General features: G+C 47.4%; 1 protein-coding gene across 2 annotated transcripts in view; it reads right to left on the bottom strand.

Moving 5' to 3' along the window:
* Erg (ETS transcription factor ERG) overlaps positions 1-16,548 on the bottom strand; it is a 223,881-nt gene extending 207,333 nt beyond the window's left edge. The window contains exon 1 of one of the 2 annotated variants that reach the window (XM_052158552.1): positions 16,428-16,548. The gene's annotated coding sequence lies outside the window, so the exon portion shown is untranslated. Of the gene's footprint in view, positions 1-15,386; positions 15,485-16,427 lie in introns of those variants that run through there. The other variant, XM_052158553.1, reaches the window with a different exon arrangement.
* Positions 16,549-17,342: the final 794 nt, after the last annotated feature.

The following is a 17,342-nucleotide window of genomic DNA, read 5'->3' as shown; positions in this document are numbered from 1 at the left end:
ACTAACTAACACCTGCATAGCACAGACACACTTAGACTCACCATAGGTCACAGGGCACGACACCCTGCCACGGCTCAAGCAAAGAACAACAGTGAGATGGCACCCTGCCTCCCACCACTGGGGCAGCATCCCTGCAGGCCCAGCCACTCCAACCCTTCCTAAGCTCACCTTCAAAGCTGTCAGGGGACATGAAGAGGGCTCTAAGCACGGCAGGAAGCCAGCCTCTGTGTTTGTGGCTTTAAGGGACAAAGTCACCACCACAACTTAATAATTCCCAGAATTCCAGCCCAGCTGAACGGAGGAGTACCACAGGCCCGAGGGCTGACCTGAAGAGGGGAAGAAGAGATGGGGTACCAGTCCAATAGACTTGCTATTCGTGCATGAATTTCTGCTGGAAACCTGATGTCTCCAGTAGGAAATCGGAGCGAGCCCATCGGGACACATGACATATATACTCACTGTCCTGGGGCTGAGCAGGTCAGAGCTGGAGCTGCCTTGTCGTCCTTCACTCTCCCAATCACTGGCTTGCTGTCAAGGGCACAGGGGGTGCAAGAGGGAGAGGGAGAAAGGCTGGGCCACCTTCTTAGAACCATGAAGTTCTGCTTCTATAAAGGAAGCTTCATGTCCCACCAGAGCTCCACTCCGTAGCCATGACTGACAAACTCCTCCAACACTGGTGGTCAGGTGTGTCCCACCAGAGCTCCACTCCATAGCCATGACTGACAAACTCCTTGAATACTGGTGGTCAGGTGGTCAGCTTGCCTCCATCCCTCCATTTTCTTTCCCTAGATTTGCAAGTGAGTCTACCTAGATATTTCTGGTGGACAAGGGGTTCCCAACACCAGACAATTTATTATCAATCAGAAAGATGCCATTTTTACTTCCTGAAGACTGTACGGAAATATATGCCAGAACATGGTTTTTGTTCCCAATGTCACACAGTCCACTCCTGGTCCATAAGCAGGGCTTCCTTATATCAAAAGGACATGCCAGGGGCTGGACAGATGGCTCAGTGGTTAGGAGTGCTTACTACTCGTTCAGAGGACCAGAGTTCACTTCCTAGCACCAATGACAACTGTTTGTAGTTCCAGCAAACCTCTCGCCCTCTTCTGGCTTCTGTGGGCACTACACAAGTCAGTGTGTATACACACACACACACACACACACACAGATGGGATAGAGCAAGAAAGGGTAGGATGAGGGAGGGAAGGAAGAAGGGAGAGAGGGAAGGAGGGAGAAAGAAGGAGGGAGAGGGAGGAAGAGAGGGAGGGAAAAGAGAAGGAAGATATACCACTTAACAAGTTCCTGGAGCCCCATCCAGTCCGCTCATCACAGTCCATCAGAGGATCCCCAGTGTGAGGTCCTAAGGTTTGCAGGTTCCCACTCCTCCCTGTAACTCCAAAACGTAAGAGTATTCTCAGTGCATGCGCAGCATGAGCGTCCAGCCTCCATGAGGCTGAGCTAAGGGACTGGTCCTCTCTGATTCTGAGCCTCTCCCAAGCCCTCAGTATGACTCTGGGTCTCCCTCAGCTCTTGCCCGCTTCTGTGCACTGAGCATCGACAGCCACTCTTCCCATTCTTTGTTTATACTGGCTTTTGTCCCCACCCCTTCCTCCGTGGCCCCGGTCCAAGCAGGGACTGCAGAGACACCTGTTGATTAAGTTCTTGCCACACAAGCACAAGAGCCTGAACTTGTGCTTTAACCCAGGATCCACATTTTTAAAAGGTCAAGTATCGGGTGTGCGCTTATAACCTCAGTGCTGGGAAGGCAGAGACAGGCAAGTCCGTAAGGATCACTGGAGAAGCAGAGACAGCTAGTTCTCTCTGGACAGCCAGCCATGTCCACTTGGCAAGCTCAGATCAGTGAGAAACCCTGATTCAGAAGCAATAGTTGGTACCTGAGAAATGACAGCAAGGCTGTCCTCTGACCTCTGTGTGCAGACACAAATGCATACACATGCATGCACACACACACACACATTTGTACACACAAACACACATGTACATCCAAACAGACATATTATGTACTACAAACACACACAAGAACCAAGTGAACTGCAGTCTTCAACCAATGAAAGCCTAGCTACAAGCAGCCAGGGAATGCAGACCGACTCCCAGCAGAGGACTTTGACACGTGGTGCACTGTGAGCTGCCTGCTTCTCATGTCCGGCCTCAGGCCAACTGGTAGCAATCAGACAGGACACTGGGGCACACAGGAAATCTAAAATTAAGTTTTACTACCTTGCATGGAGAATTTATGGGATGGTTTAATTACTAGTTTGGGGACTAAAACCCAGACTAGGGAAGGTGAAGCCATCTTTCTGGACAAGCCCAGGGAGCCATATGCACCTTGTGAACCTCATCTGCAGCAAGAGAAGACACATCAGAGAGCAGAGAACATGAGCCTGGCTCCTTCAAACCCCACTACACGCCACAGCCAAGAGCACGCTGCTACTCTGATTTACAATAGAAGGCAAGTATATGTCTTCTGGTGAGACCAGTCTTCAAACTATACACACACAAACAGTAAAAACAGATGTATGCATATGGACACATGTGTGCATGTGTGTTCATGTGTGTGTGTCATGAGTGCGTGAACATATAGATATGCACATGTTTAAGTGTGGGTATATATATGTGTGTGTGAGTGTGTGTATCTGTGTGTCTTTATGGGTGGTCACATGTGCATTCATGTGTGTACACGTGTGTATGTGTTCATGCATGCCTGCACAGGTGTGTGCACATGTTTAAGTATGGGTGTGTACATGAGTGTGCATGTGTGTGTGCCTGTCTGTGTGTCTATGAGGGACGCACACGAGTCCCTCACTGAATCTGAACTCACTGATGCAGCTGACAGGCCAGCAAGCCCAAGGATCCCGTCTCCATCTCTCCAGCTTAAGATTACAGGTGCACTCTGGTATGTCTGACATTTTACATGAGAGCTGAAACAGATCCTTGTGCCTGTACAGAAAGACCTTTACTAACTCAGCCATCTCCCCAGGGCCAGAAGTTAGTTCTGCACTGTGGTTTTAACACACATTTTCTGAGTGTGACCTGACACAGGAGGTCAGCTGTGGGATTTTCCACTTGTGGCTTCATAGCACTTGAAAGGGTCAGATCTGGTGTTTTCAGATTATAAGATTTTTAACATTACCAGAAAATACAACACATTAGCCAGGGCCATATACTATCATTTCTGTAAAATGCTCGGCCACTGTGTCCATGGTAACAGGTATCATTGCATCTTCTAACAGGTAGGAGGCTCTTCCCTACGAGACTGGCCTTCAGAGGAGCAGAAGACTGCTCTCCCTTCCAGTGACAAGGGGAAGCCTGATCACAAAGTCCAACTATTAACGCCTCTGCCCTGGTTTCCCAAACACACTCTCCCTTCATGAGAACCTGGCTCTCCCTCCCGCACTTCGCTATTTTCGGTTCTTGGGTCATTTCTAGTAACTGCGCTTAAGCGATCCTGTCAGCTCCAGGGCGTGGGCCGTTATTCCACTCCCCTCCTTGCAGGGCTTGCCCCCCATCTCTGAGTCAGCTGCCTTTTCATGAAAATACTACTCTGCAGTCATTTTCATAGGAATTTGTGCTGGCGTGGCTCTGTTTCCCTTGACGCCGGCCCAAGTGTTTTTCTCCTCGGATTGGTTTTTGGTGGAAGCTCGCTCGGCATGTCTCTGCATTGTTGATTGTTTCTAACCTATTTCCATTTTTACTGGAGGGCAAATATCAGTCAATGTGATCCAGCTGCAGAAAGGCATCCGAGCCACACGACCCGCATGTGGATGTCCTGGGTGAGCTAGGGAGTCTCTGCGAAGGGCGGGAAATAAAGGCAGCCCACACGTGGCTTAGTAACACGAGAAGAGCTAGCCTCTATCTTAGGGACCAGTCTTTCACAATGTGGACCATCTGATCTTACGCTTTGAAAAACTCCATCACCCTGCACCCTGAGAAGTGTGTGGCTATTGACTGTGCATGTTGTATGTTGTATCTGTTCATCTGTGTGTGCCTGAGTGTGTGCATGTGTTTGTGTGCATGTTGTATGCCTGTCTGCTTGTTTGTGTGTACCTGAATGTGTGCGTGTGTGTGTATGTGTACATGTTGTATGTGCATCTGTTTGTGTGTGCCTGAGTGTGTGCATGTGTGCATATTATATGTGTATCTGTTGGTGTATGCCTGAGAGTATGAATGTGTGTGTATGTGTGCATGTTGTATGTGCATCTATTCATTTGTGTGCCCGAGTGTGTGTGTATGTGTATATATGTGTATGTATGTGTGTATGTGTGTACCTGCATGTGCGTGTGTGTGCGTGTGCGTGTGTGTGTGTGTGTGTGTGTGCGCGCAGCGCGCTGCGCGCTCGCGCGCATAAGTACTCAGAAAATCTGAAGCCCACCAACTGTACAAGGCTAAGTGGTTAACCAGCCCCAGGGATCGTCCATCTCTGCCTTCCAAGCTAGAATCACGGACCCAAAACACTGGCTCTGGGTTTTTACATGGGTGATGAGAATCCAAACTTGGATGGTCATGCTTGCTTGGCAAGCCCTTTACTAACTGAGCCATCTCCCTAGACCCTGATTTTGTGTATTTATGGAGCCTTTTGGAAATACAAAGGCAACTACCCACTGGTGGGGCATCAAGCAGTAGAGATAAAACCAAAAGGGAAAAAGAAGGAGAAGCTGGGGTGGGGGAGATGGGAGGGAAGTTGGGAGAAGATGTGGCGGGTGGCAAGGGGGACACAAAATATAGAAGACAGATTTCTACTCTTCTTAGGCAAATGAGATAAGATATCCTGACTAAGAAACTCAGAACCCACCTCACATCTATGACCCAGGATTCTTATTTTTATTTGCCAGTACAGAGACTGAGAGCAAACATTCCTTTGCCAGAAAAATCCAACTCCGACCCTCGTTATCTCTTCTTTAATTGCCTTTACCGATAACTTCTTGGAGAGTGACTACACCTATGCTCTGTCCAGCCCCACGCTGTGTCCCTCTGCAGAGAACAAAATGGAGACATCATTTCACATGCAGGTTATGTATGAGTTAAGTATGGAGTGCTACAGAATCTAGAAATAACATCACAGAGAGTCCCACATATATATCATTTATGGAAGGATAATACTTAAGTGGAATATGTTTCCTGTATTGTATTGAAAACCCCAAACTAGTGCATATTTGTGAATAATTGGCTTCTTAAAGGGTAGATTGGTAGTGTTAGCTCCGGAGCTTTGGCCCTCTTCACCCCCTCAAAGGATCCTGACACCCAATGGGAATGGACAAAGGATACAGCACCTGCCCCAGAAAATCTGCTCCGGCCACCCCTCATTCCCAGACACAAATTTCCATGAGAACCAGACACGAAACAGAAAGTAGAGGCAGGCTCTTCTGAAGGCACGGCAGATCTGCAGCCTGATTTCATTAGACCCAAGGGCTCGTTTCTGTCCATCTGTGCGTGGACTCAGGTAAAACTTTGCTGACAGTTACTGCTGAGGTTGGCCGGTCCCACCTTGCGGAGCAAGGATCGATGGGAAGGAGCCCAGTGCCGAGGTAGAGGTGGAGATCTGTGTGCACACTGTGGGGGAGCAGGAAAGGCTTAGCCATGATCGGACTTTATGAGGTGACGTGACTGGGCGTCAGTTGTAAGGTCACTGAGCTCACTCGTCACCCACGCACCGCTGTAACATATACGATACTCAGCCTGAAGGGAAAATCTAGCCCCGCTGCTGTGATCACAACTTTAACCAAAAATAACAGATTCCAAGAGCTCATCTTTGGCTTTTCACACCCACAAATATGATCTTTGTTGCCCTTCAGCTGGGAACAGCATCCATGAACTGGTAATCCTGCGTGGAGCAGTTTGTTCCAGGGTCTTCCTCAACGATGTAGCGAACTGTCTGCCCCCCCCCCCCCACACACACACACACACACACACGCACACAGAGGCAATGCATACAGGCCCCTCCCTGGAAGGACATATGGGGCCTTGGTTGCTGGATGAGAAGCTTTTTCTAGAATAAATGAAGTGCACATGGCTTCCATCAGCATGTTATCATGTTTACCCCATGTTGAGATCATTGAACTCACGTGTTTCTGTATTTACACGTGTGCACTTGAATGTCACCCAAGTGACATCTATTTAAGAAGTCCTGGTGTGCTACGCTTTCCTCGATACAGTTTGGATTTTAAGTTAATTTGTCCTCTGACAGGAAATTGAGCTAAATAGATATTATACAAGCATCCATGTGCCTACCTCCAGTGTGACTGGGAAGAGAAAACATCTACCTATCAAAGGTTTCCATCTGGCAGCTACCATCACACGGTGAGGCACAGAATTGGGCCCAGGATGTCACTTACATAGCTAAGTGTTCATGGAATCCTGTATTCCATCCCCCAGCACCCCACAAATGAAGTGTGGCACTCAGTAATCCCAGCACTTTGGAGGTAGAAGATAAAGACAAGAGGTTAGGGGGTTCAAGGCCAGCCTTGGCTACATGGCAACTTTGAAGTTTGTCCAATACAAATCATACACTATCTCATAAACACATATATACATACAAACACCTAAGAGTATATTACATACACTGGGCTGTGACATTCCATGTAGTGCCCACACTGGAATGCACAGAAGTCAACTATGTAAACTCTTTCCCTCCTCTCTGCCTCTAGGTGATTGGCATTAAAGCATCCCAGCCAGAAAGAGACATGTGACAGTGGGTAGAACTTTGGCTGTTCCTTTTGTTTAAAAATCCAAGAGATATTCTTCTCCATTAATGTCTGGCCACCAGCAGCGGCCTGAATGAGGTATAAAATTTGATACAGTGATTAGAGTTGAGAGAAGCCTTGCATATTTTGTTTAACAGATTTTTTTAATGGTTCTTTTATGGTATGCACGCCTGGAGGGAATTGCAAACCAAAGCAAGAGAATGAAATCCCCTTAATATGCACTGGCAACTACTCACGGGCTAAGACCGACTCCACCGCAGGATCCAGGGCTGAACACAAGCTTCTTACTCAAGGAAGAAACGGGTTAGCACAAACCTGGCGGTGAAGACGAGCCTTTGCGTAAAGATTCAAGGAGGCTTTGGCTCTAAAGCAAGCATAGTTTGAAAGGTAAACTAATCAATGACATGTCCCAGAAGGGACACGGCTGCATCGGGCAGCCTATATCAGCTCTGCAAGATCCGGCTGTGCACTTGGGTTTAGGGAGATCCGATTTCCCTTGTAGTTGCCATTACCAAACAGTAAGATCACACTGTCTGGAAAGTGAATTCTGCAGCAGTCCAGCCCACTGATAGTCCTCCATCCACTGGGGTACCAGCACGTTACAACGACATCTTCAAGTGATAAATGGCACAGCGCTCGGGAGACCCACAGAATGGGAGCTGTGTCACGATGCTGGAATTATATTTAAATAGCGGATGCCCACTAATATTTCATGTGCATGAAGCTGTCAGGGCATAAGTCCCACAGAAGCAGCGCCATTTGTTACCAAGGATATAAAGTTTCAGTTTCAGTCTGAAAGCAAGTATTTTGTTTGGCCCCTTGAAAGCATGAAGTTAGTACATATGCAGCCCTGGGCTCAATCCCCAGCACCACGGAATAATTAATAGCAATAATAATAGATAATGGCATGAACCGACTCAATAGAAAATTATTGGTATATTTTCGTTCCAGCTGAGAATCCACAGATGTAGTGCTGAGCGCATTCCTGTTCGATTTTCTGTTGTCTTCAGACTTGTTCCCGTACCTGTACATTGGATGATGTATCAGTGACGATTCCATGTTTAAAAAAATCTACTCTGGCTATAAAGTGATGTATTTCGTCTTAACGCTGCTCACAGTTCCCCTGAACCCTAAACTGAACACTCTAGAGGTGCAATGGCCAAAACGGCAGCCTAAGCCATGTGGGTACTGTGGTAGCTCTGGGTGGGACTAGGCTGTGGGTGGGATCCACAAACTGCATCTAATAGGTGGGGGGGAGGTCGGGGTAGCAATCCAAAATAGCTCACCGGTGTGGTTACTTGAATTACCTCAGAAATGATAGTATTTTGAACATGTGCTCTGCGAGCTACCGTATTAGAATGAAAGTTTCTCATTCTGTTTTCCTCGAGTAGCCTACAACACTTTAAAGTACACAGGACTTGGTCTCTGCCTCCTCTGACCAGCAGTGGACTCAGAATGGCGCTTGCAGGTGGCTGTTGCTACCTTGGAACTGCAGTAGTCCCTGAGGCACCTGTTCTGAAAACTGGGGACAGCACAGTCACAGCAAGGGGGGACCTGTACCCTCTGGTGAGTTGGGTAAGGTGTCACCTGCTGTCTCCCACAGCTCCCTGCCTTCCTCTGCCATCTCCCACTGCTCCTTGCCTTCCTCTGCCATCTCCCACTGCTCCCTGCCTTCCCCTGCCATCTCCCACTGCTCCCTGCCTTCCCTTTCTCTCCCATGAATTTTATTCTTTCAGTTCACTCTTGGATCACTGAGGTCATAAGCAGCTTGGTCTCTCCAAAACCCAGGAACGACCTATGCATTTCCTGAATTGCATGTGATCCAGGCCCAGGGCTCCACAATGCCCACAAAACACCCTCAACTTATTGCCTTAGCTTTGGAGAGTACTGTCTGGTCCTCCCACAGCAAGGACCAGAGTGTTCAAGTCTTAGGACATGGACTATTGTCCCCCCAAAAAAGTGGTATACAAGGACATGTATAATTTATCAGTATTCTCTAAAACACAGGAGATGCAAATAGGTATAGCTGGATCTAAAGAGAAAAGATGAGGAAATAGACAGAGACAGATTGAGAATACAGTGCTTACAGGGGTCTCAGATACTGGCTGAGTAGGGTTTATATATATATATATATATATATATATATATATATATATATATATATGCCTCTTAAGATGAAATCTACCCTCAGACAACTACTCTGGATGCTGAGGCCAAACTAAATCCACTAGAAAGAAAAGACTTACAAGGAGGAGCCGACTCAGCAGCAGAAACCCCACCCAGAGCCTTGCACGGAGCCGCATGAGCCATGACACCCATCGGTTCTCATCACACAGGAGCCACGGCTGAGACCGCCACCCATCCGTGTGTGCTCACCTTATTACACGGCTTACACACGCATGCATCTCCTCTGTAAATTCTGTGCAATATGAATGCATGATCTACCTCTGGATAGTAAGGCATGTAAACTCACCCTGTTGTGGTTTCACGTCTGAAACAAACTACCCTGACCCAAAGCAGCATGAAGAAGGAATGGATGGGTGTGTTGCTGTAACCCCAGGTTAAAAAGTCCATCATTTGGAGTTGGGGGTTTCAAAGCAGAAACTAAATCAGCCAGTCACAACTTGGTTTCTGTCCCCGCTACGGTCCCTGCATTCTCTGGTGTTAACTCCCACCTGGAGGTTACTGTCCCAAAGACCTTGCCTTAGAGTAAGTGTCCTGGCATGGATACCATCTCCTCAGGAAAAAACTATCTGAAGCCAAAGGTGCTATAGTCTTGGCTTCGTTCTATCCATATAAATAGTTAAAAGAGAAAGTGAAAGGCGTGCCACAGCTCTCTGGAGTCAGACAGACAGACGGACAGATGGGCCACATGCTGGAATGTTCCAGCACTTCCCAATAAATATTCAACGGTGTCAAATCTCCCAATAAGGTGTGGTGCTGTAGTAATCTTTGCTCTATTCATGCTTGCCAGTTAACTTTTAGGACAGGGCTTGAATTCAGTAGGAGATCAATAAAATTACAATGTGTTTTCAAGTCACTTAAAACTAATGAAATAAAATTCAGCATGATTTAATGCTTAATTTTTGTTAAAAAAAATAGTGCTGCTAAATGCAAGTCACGCAGGCTCTCTGAATGTGCACACAGGTAGAGCCTTGTTCATCACAGGGACCTGGGATGGGTTATAGTGCATTACCTCTAGACGCGCAGTTTAGTTACAGGGTCCTCAGAGGAGAATACTGCTCTGGGGCATTCTCTCTGGCCACCTGCATTTGCAAGTATTAGCAAACTGCAAAAAGTAAACTAAATTCATTTTCATCACAGGACATTATAACTTTAGAATTGTTACTACTGCAGTTATAATATACTTTTATGTTGATATGGCAAATGGAAAACCATAAATATCTCTCAGTCTTGAAGGCAGGGGCCTTGGGTGGGTCTCGGGGTTTAAGGTAAATACTGTTTACATGCTGATCTAGCATATGTTCTCTGGAAAGCCTGGAATGCTTCTTAGATTCGATCTGAATTGTCTTTATTCCTATTTAAATCTCTGCAGTAAAGTAAACCTCACTGCCAGGGTCACGGAGACTGGAAAGTACTTTTCAATACCGAAAAGGCAATTTTTTCTCCCCTCCACTTTTCTTCTGTCATCATGCTGCCGTCGCGGCCCGAAAAGAGCAAGGTTTAAACTCATGATGATTACAGACCCAGATCTGTCCATCCACGGGAAGGAAACTTTGGGCTCAGTGAGGTTGATATGGTGCTTACCAAGGGGGGGGGGGGCTTTCAAGGCATCCTAGTGGGGGGGCAGGGGGCGGGAGGCAGCTGATTTCTTACAAAATGCTTTTTTTTACCTTGCCAGCTTCCCACTAAAAGAAATATTTGCATTCTGAAATGTTTAACTTAATAGTTGTCGGTTCCGACCCTGTGAGAGGTTTGCGGTACAGAACATTTCCTCATATGTGTGCTTTGTTAATTACTGACCCCCAGGTTAGATCTAAGCAGTCACAGTCACGTCTCTGCCTCTTTGAATGTCTCCCGGTGTGGTGACCGTCCCCACCCTCTAAGCAGGCATCCTTACATATTCTTTCCTCCCTTCTCTGGACCTTCCCTTCTCATCTACCAAAGCTTTGAGCAGAGTCCTGTGCATCCGTTACACACACAGAAGAATCCCTGCTCCATAGGAACTCACAGCTCCCACCTCCAGTCTCACAGCTACAGACAGCATCGTGGTGCCAGCAGGAGGGATGCCTCTCCATGCATTATAAACTTAAAATCAGGTGACTTACAACACCTGCCTTGCTGTCAGCCCAGCTCCGCCTGCAGCCATGCTGGGGGCACGCAGCTTTCACACAGCCAGTCTCACGGAGGGAGCCATATATGCTTCCAAAGAACTAAGGAAAATGACTTAATTCAGCAGAATTCTGTCAGTGTTTTCTTCAGGTCCCTGAAGGCCCCGTGACAGCTAAGCCTGTCGCTTCAGCTTTCTGGGGCCCAACAGGCTTCACTGACAAAAGCCCAATTCTTCAGTTAGTAAGTTAGAACCTGGTTCCCTTTCCCAGTCACACGCACCTCAGGAATGGTGGCGAACAGACAGACCTCAGGCGTTCCTGTAGAACCTGCCTGTCTAAATAGGTTTCTGTTCAGTATAGAATCTGATCCCAAGATACCAGAGAGCCAGGGCTCTCCCTCCTCTGCTCTTAACCTCAGCCTCAACAAACATCATCACCAAGAAGAATCACTTGCCTTGCAGACACCCCAGGAGGGGGGATGGGCTGGAGAAGCAGCATCTCCCCTATAATACGCCCCCCTTCTTTGGCCAGAGGTCTAGCAGGAAAGAGTCATTAGACCTCATGTATAGAAAATGACTATAAATTCTGAAGTTTTAGCAGCCAGACTGTGAGGCACACAACAGGCTGTCCTGTCTCACAGCCACTAAGCCACGAAGGGCTGCCCGAGTCTCAGAATCTGGAAGGAGGAAGCCTGCCTCATCGCTATTCCTGTCAGTGACTGTACGGAGGCAGCATGAAGTTCCAGGCCTACTAAGAGTTTGGGTTTCTCTTATTGTCCCGTAGAGCACAGAGTGCCCGTAATGTCTATCCTGGTTCCCAGGAAAAGACATTCAGAACCAGGCAGTTCTGCCCTAGAAGAAGTTCAGTCACACACTAGCAAGCCCTCCCTCAAGGTAACCACGCAGACCTCCCTTCTAGTGCCCAGAACAGCAGTGTTGTGCCCGCCCCTTCACCTGTCACACAGTAACTGTAATTTCAGTCCTGAGCCTCAAGAATCTGTATTCCCATTTGGGGTCAGAAAAATAAATTAATCTTTACACAAATAGCCAAGAACAGCTTACTGAAAACAAGATGACAATGGTGTCACTGAATGAGACCTCTTGCCTCTGTCCCCTGCATACAGAACCTCTTCCCTTTCTGTAAAAACTTGGGAAACTTTGCCAAACCACTCAGAAGTGTGATAACGGGGATTTATTTCTCAGAAGTCTTCCTAGATCGGCTGTCATGCTGTTTCCCATGCAATGGAATGGTGCAGGGTCTTTTCCTCTCTCTCTCTCTCTCTCTCTCTCTCTCTCTCTCTCTCTCTCTCTCTCTCTCTCTCTCTCTCTCCCTCCTCTCTCTCCCTCTGTCTGTCTCTCTGTCCCCCTCTCTCCTCTCTCTCTCTCTCTCTCTCTCTCTCTCTCTCTCTCTCTCTCTCTCTCTCGTTTGGTTTGCAGGAAAAAAATACTAGAAAAAAATTAGTCCTACAAAGTTACACTTGAGATGAGAACACATTCAGAAATCCCCTTTCCAGTTAACCAGTTCAAAAGCAAGGGCTGCGTTTTACAGGGAACAACTACATTTTTAAAACCCTTCGAGCTTGCTTACAGTTCGCCCCAGGTCTGATCTGCTGTCCGTTTCTCCCAGACCAGAATGTTTAAGTCTTAGGTGACCTCATCTAAGCAGCCTGCCTCGCACTCTCTCAGGTTAGCTTCTCATGACCAGCCGTTGAGCAAGCCTGATCTTCCTGCACACGGTTAGGTGCACACTATGTCCTTCAGGCACAAAGTGATTGCTTCTCAGACACAGGAGCCTTCCTGCCTGTGACCAGCTACTATGAAAACAGGAGACCTCAAAAGTTAGTTCAGATCCAGAACTTAAGACAGAGAGCTCCGTTTTTAGACACACCCTTTAATTTCTTGCTGTTGTCTACATTTTACTTTTGCTTAAATTTAGGAAAGTAATTTTAGTTCTCACCCGCCCGCCCGCCTGCCTGCCCACCCGCACTAAGGCCCTAGCTGGATTCACAAACATGGAGCACAGAATCCTTTCTCTCTCTGTGATACTAAAATGTCTAATATAAATTGTAACATTGAAGGGAGGAGCCCACCCCTGGATATTTTGCAAAACCTGTTCACATGAGTGTAAGTAAACAGAATTCTCTGGTTACCTCCAATAACTGCCTTGGCATGATCCACCAGAGAGGTCCAATAGCAGGCTGTACATTAATAGCTAACAATTGCTCATGAAGAAGAGTGTTGGAAATACTGATTAGAAATATTAAATGTGGAGCTGTGCCCTCCTGTGTCCCACCCACTCCCATCTCAACAGACCGCAAAACCGGGGCCACCGATTACTTCAGTCACCTTTCTATTTAAACACCCCAAGAACAGCATCTCATTTCTCTTATGAACACTGAGCCTGCTTTAAAACATCTCAGATTCAAGCGGAAAAGCCGTGCCTCAAATGCATTGCCTCCGTAGGAGAGTCCATACTTACAGAGAAAAGCAGCAAAGGCCCCATGTGCCCCACTACAATGGAACAGTGTATCCTGCAGAGAACATGTAACAAGACAAGGAACAGGGTATCTGCATTTACAGAGACAGTGGAGAGCACCGCACCACAAAGCAGGGGATCTCACATGACCTAACTCCTGTGTCTAAGGTGCCGCGGTCCCCAGCCCCGATCAGTCTCCTTAGAAAGAGGCAGGCATGTCTCTCTCCTGAACGGAGACCTGTGACAGAGCTGGCAGCAAGACACTGATTCAACCTGACAGTTTCCACACAACCCTGGCTCCGATGACCAGTGCAAACCTGGGAATGTTTGTCACACGGGAATAGAAAGGGGTTTTTGAAACATTAAGTCTTATGTATCTTAAAATAAATGCTCCCTTTGATTTGATTTATTTGGTTTTGTTCAGTTCTGATATGAGGTATATTTAATAAATGCATACCATGCAAGATTGTAGATTAGGAGATCAGCTAAAATCATCCTGGACACATCTCAGGTCTGACTTACTTTTTAGCCATATATAAATCTGCTTTGTCACTGGCAACTTCACCGTGTATGAAACACCTGATTCTTCTTAAGATGAAAATCTCAACAGAGTTTTTATTTAATATCACACAAATCCTGTGAAAGAAGGGGAAGGATGCTTGCGCACAGGTGCACACACAGCTCTGTGCTGCCAGCCATCTGATGACAGACAAGGATTTTAAAAATCTTACCTGAACTGTTTGGGTTTAGTCACCAAGGGCTCGTGAAAAGAATACATGTGAAATGCATTACAATTGTGTCTCAAATTTTAAAAGCAAAACAGCATAAAGCATAAAGTTACAAAATTGGTAATTTTAGGTGGTACTAGAGTTTTTATATTTACTAGCAAATACTCCCAAACTTAGAATTCTCACTTTCTAGCTCGGCAGCACATCTCAAAAGTCCAGGACACAAATCAGACTAGAGTTTCCAAAATCCCAAAGAGCATTTGTGATGTGTTGTCGACTCCTATAGCTTTTCTCGAGAATTTTAAAACCTCTATACATTAGCCACAAATTGGTACAGCACATCCTGTGTTCCATAAAATTATTGTTTCGATATAAGTAGCTCACTGTTTGATACCCGGTTAATTCATATGTCTGGTTGGGGTTTTATTTAATTCCTATATGCTGACAGTCCTTGGCTAGAGCAGGGACCCTAAACCCAATACCAGCAGAGCAAGGGTTACTTCTAGGAATGTGACAGCTTTAGGTCTAGGGGCTCCAACTCCTTGGAGTGAATAGAAGATGCTTAAAAAGATGCAGTGGCCACTCTACACGTGTGTTGCCCGGCCCTAGGTGGAAGTTTCCCCTCACTTCAAAGTTATAGACATGTGCACAGTGAAATCTTCAGCATTTACAACACCCTGGGAATAAACAAAATTATTTTTACATCCATAAATAATTCGTGAAATCCACATCTGCATTAAAATCTCACGTCAAGAAGTTGAGACTGCTGTTAAACCACTAATAATAACATTTTAGCCTTATGCTAAAAAAGAACCTGAGTGCAGCACTGTCACAGCGTGTAACTGCAGTAAGTGGCATTTCAGAAGAAAACAAACTACAGCCGCATTTGTATACATCCCCAACTTTCCAAAGGTGAAAGGCAAGCTGGGAGCGCTGGCGGGCTAGCAGGCTAAGGAGGTGAAGAGGGACCCTGGGAGAGGAGGGCACAGCTCTGTAACCTGGTTCGAAGGATGGCATCCTCCCGCACCACTCACCAGCTGTGACCCATAGACTGCCTCCCACTTGAGCATGTCTCCGTCTCAACACTGTTGCTGGAAGTGACAAGCCCACGGCCTCTTTGCCACTGAGGTCTCGAAGGATACCGCCACCACTAGACACAGAGGACTTACCCAGAGCCCGGTGCTGCCGTCGGGGAGGGTCTGTCCAGCTCGTGGGTGCCCGCGCGCGTCCGCGCCCGCGTGCCGGGCCGGGCCGGGCAGCACTGATCTCAGGGTGCTGAGAGGCTCAGGCCCTGGTGTGGCGCGGGCTTTGGGGAAGCCTCTGGCTCCCGCCAATCACTGAGCAGGGCTGGCCCGAGGCGGGCCCCCACCAGCCTGGAGTGTGCTGGGGGCGGGGCGGATGCGCGGGATGCGGGGACCAGGTGCAAGTGCGTGGGCGTTCAAGTGTGAATGGAAATCCTCTGTGTGGCCGGATTGTGCGCACTCGTGTCCCTGAACGCCAGGGGGCTCGTGTCCAGGGGCAGGATTGGAAGGAGCGCCCCTTGCAGGGTCAGCAGGCAGGAATGAGTGATGGAAAAAAAAAAAGAGGAGGAAGGGGAGGAGGTAGAGACAGACAAGAGTTTAAACGGACCAGCGGGACAGAGGGAGCATCCTCCTCAGTACGGAGCTGCCCAGCAGAGAAGAACCCAGAAGCAGTTCAGAGAGCTCAGCTGTGCAAAGAAAACCGGGGAGGGGGGGCGCGGAGGTGGGGGCAGCAAGATGCAAGGGGACCCGGCCCGGCGGGACTCTGGTGGGAAGTGGCGCCACGGAGGTGCGGCTCCTCCAAAGTCCTGACTGCTTTTAAGAAGTAGTATTGTATTTTTACCCGGTCTGGTTACAACATAAAAGTTCAAGTGCGTGCGTCTGCAGAAGTTTAAAGCAACTGCCTTGGATGCTAACGGAAACGTCTGTCCACGTTTCACCCAGGGAAAGAAGAGACATGGGTGCCTGTGGGGTCACCTTTAATAAGAATCCAGGAACTACCAGCTGCAGCTGCCGAGATCAGAGATTTGCTTAGGGAGGTGCTGGATGCAGGATGCTGGGAGGTACAGACAAGCTTGGGGACAGCTGAGGTTAGGCATGGCTCCTACATTCTAGGGCTCAAGGTCACAGCCCCTCAGACGTGTAGGTCAGCAATGAATTCCAACATCAAAATCCCAGAGTCCCACTTACCTGATTCTCCTTCTCTGGCTTCCTGTCCCGTGGGCGTCGGGGTCGTCAGGATCACCGTCTCTGCAAGGTCTCTAGAAACTGATCCCCCAGCGCCCTCCTGCATGTTGTCCCCATTTCTACAGACTGAAAACTACCCATCTCCCTCCCTCGACTCACTTTAACAGCCAAGAATTTCAGCAAACAGCCAGAAAGAAAGCTAAGTCCTTCGTCGCCCGCACTCCCCCCACCCCTGCCACCGCCCCAGGGAAGGAGGCGAATAAGCACTCTTTTAATTTGAAAAATAGTAATTAAAACTCCTTCAACTTTTAAGGCTACGCAACATAATCTATTAATTGGGCGCTATTAACATGCCGTTTTACTGAGCGTAGCACACAGAAGTCCGATTGTGACGGAGGGGTGTTTTCAATGAAAGTGGAGTTATTTTAACTGCAGACTGTTTACTTTTCTGTGGTTTAGTCTATAACTTTCTCTTTTTCTTGCTTCAGAATTCTGCTCCATGAAGCAAAGCCCTTAGCTCCCAGACATTCCAAAAAGTCTGCCAAAATAATAGAAAAAAAAGAGAGAGAGAAGAGGGAAGAAAAAACACAGAGAGACCCCCAAGTCTGGGTCAGGCTTAGGGTTGTCTGTGGGCAGCACCAGCAGGCTCCACCCTAGGCACTAGGCAACTTAAATAAAATAAATAAAATAAATAAAATATAAATAAAACCTTCAGGTCTCTGCATTTGCTAGGGAAAAATAAAATAAAAGTGGGTCTAAACAGTTGAATACAGATATTGCCTATTCCAAAACTTATGGGTTCTAGTGTGACCTTTAACCCCACAGATGCCAAAATGAGCTCATTGATCTAACTAGGCAACAAAGTAGTTCTCTGTAAAACTGTCCTCTTTAATGACATTGCCAGGGTACTTCTTGGAA

The sequence above is a fragment of the Apodemus sylvaticus genome, chromosome 15 (genome assembly GCF_947179515.1).
Source record: "Apodemus sylvaticus chromosome 15, mApoSyl1.1, whole genome shotgun sequence".
Lineage (NCBI taxonomy): Eukaryota > Metazoa > Chordata > Mammalia > Rodentia > Muridae > Apodemus > Apodemus sylvaticus.
This window is presented reverse-complemented; position numbering and strand designations above follow the sequence as displayed.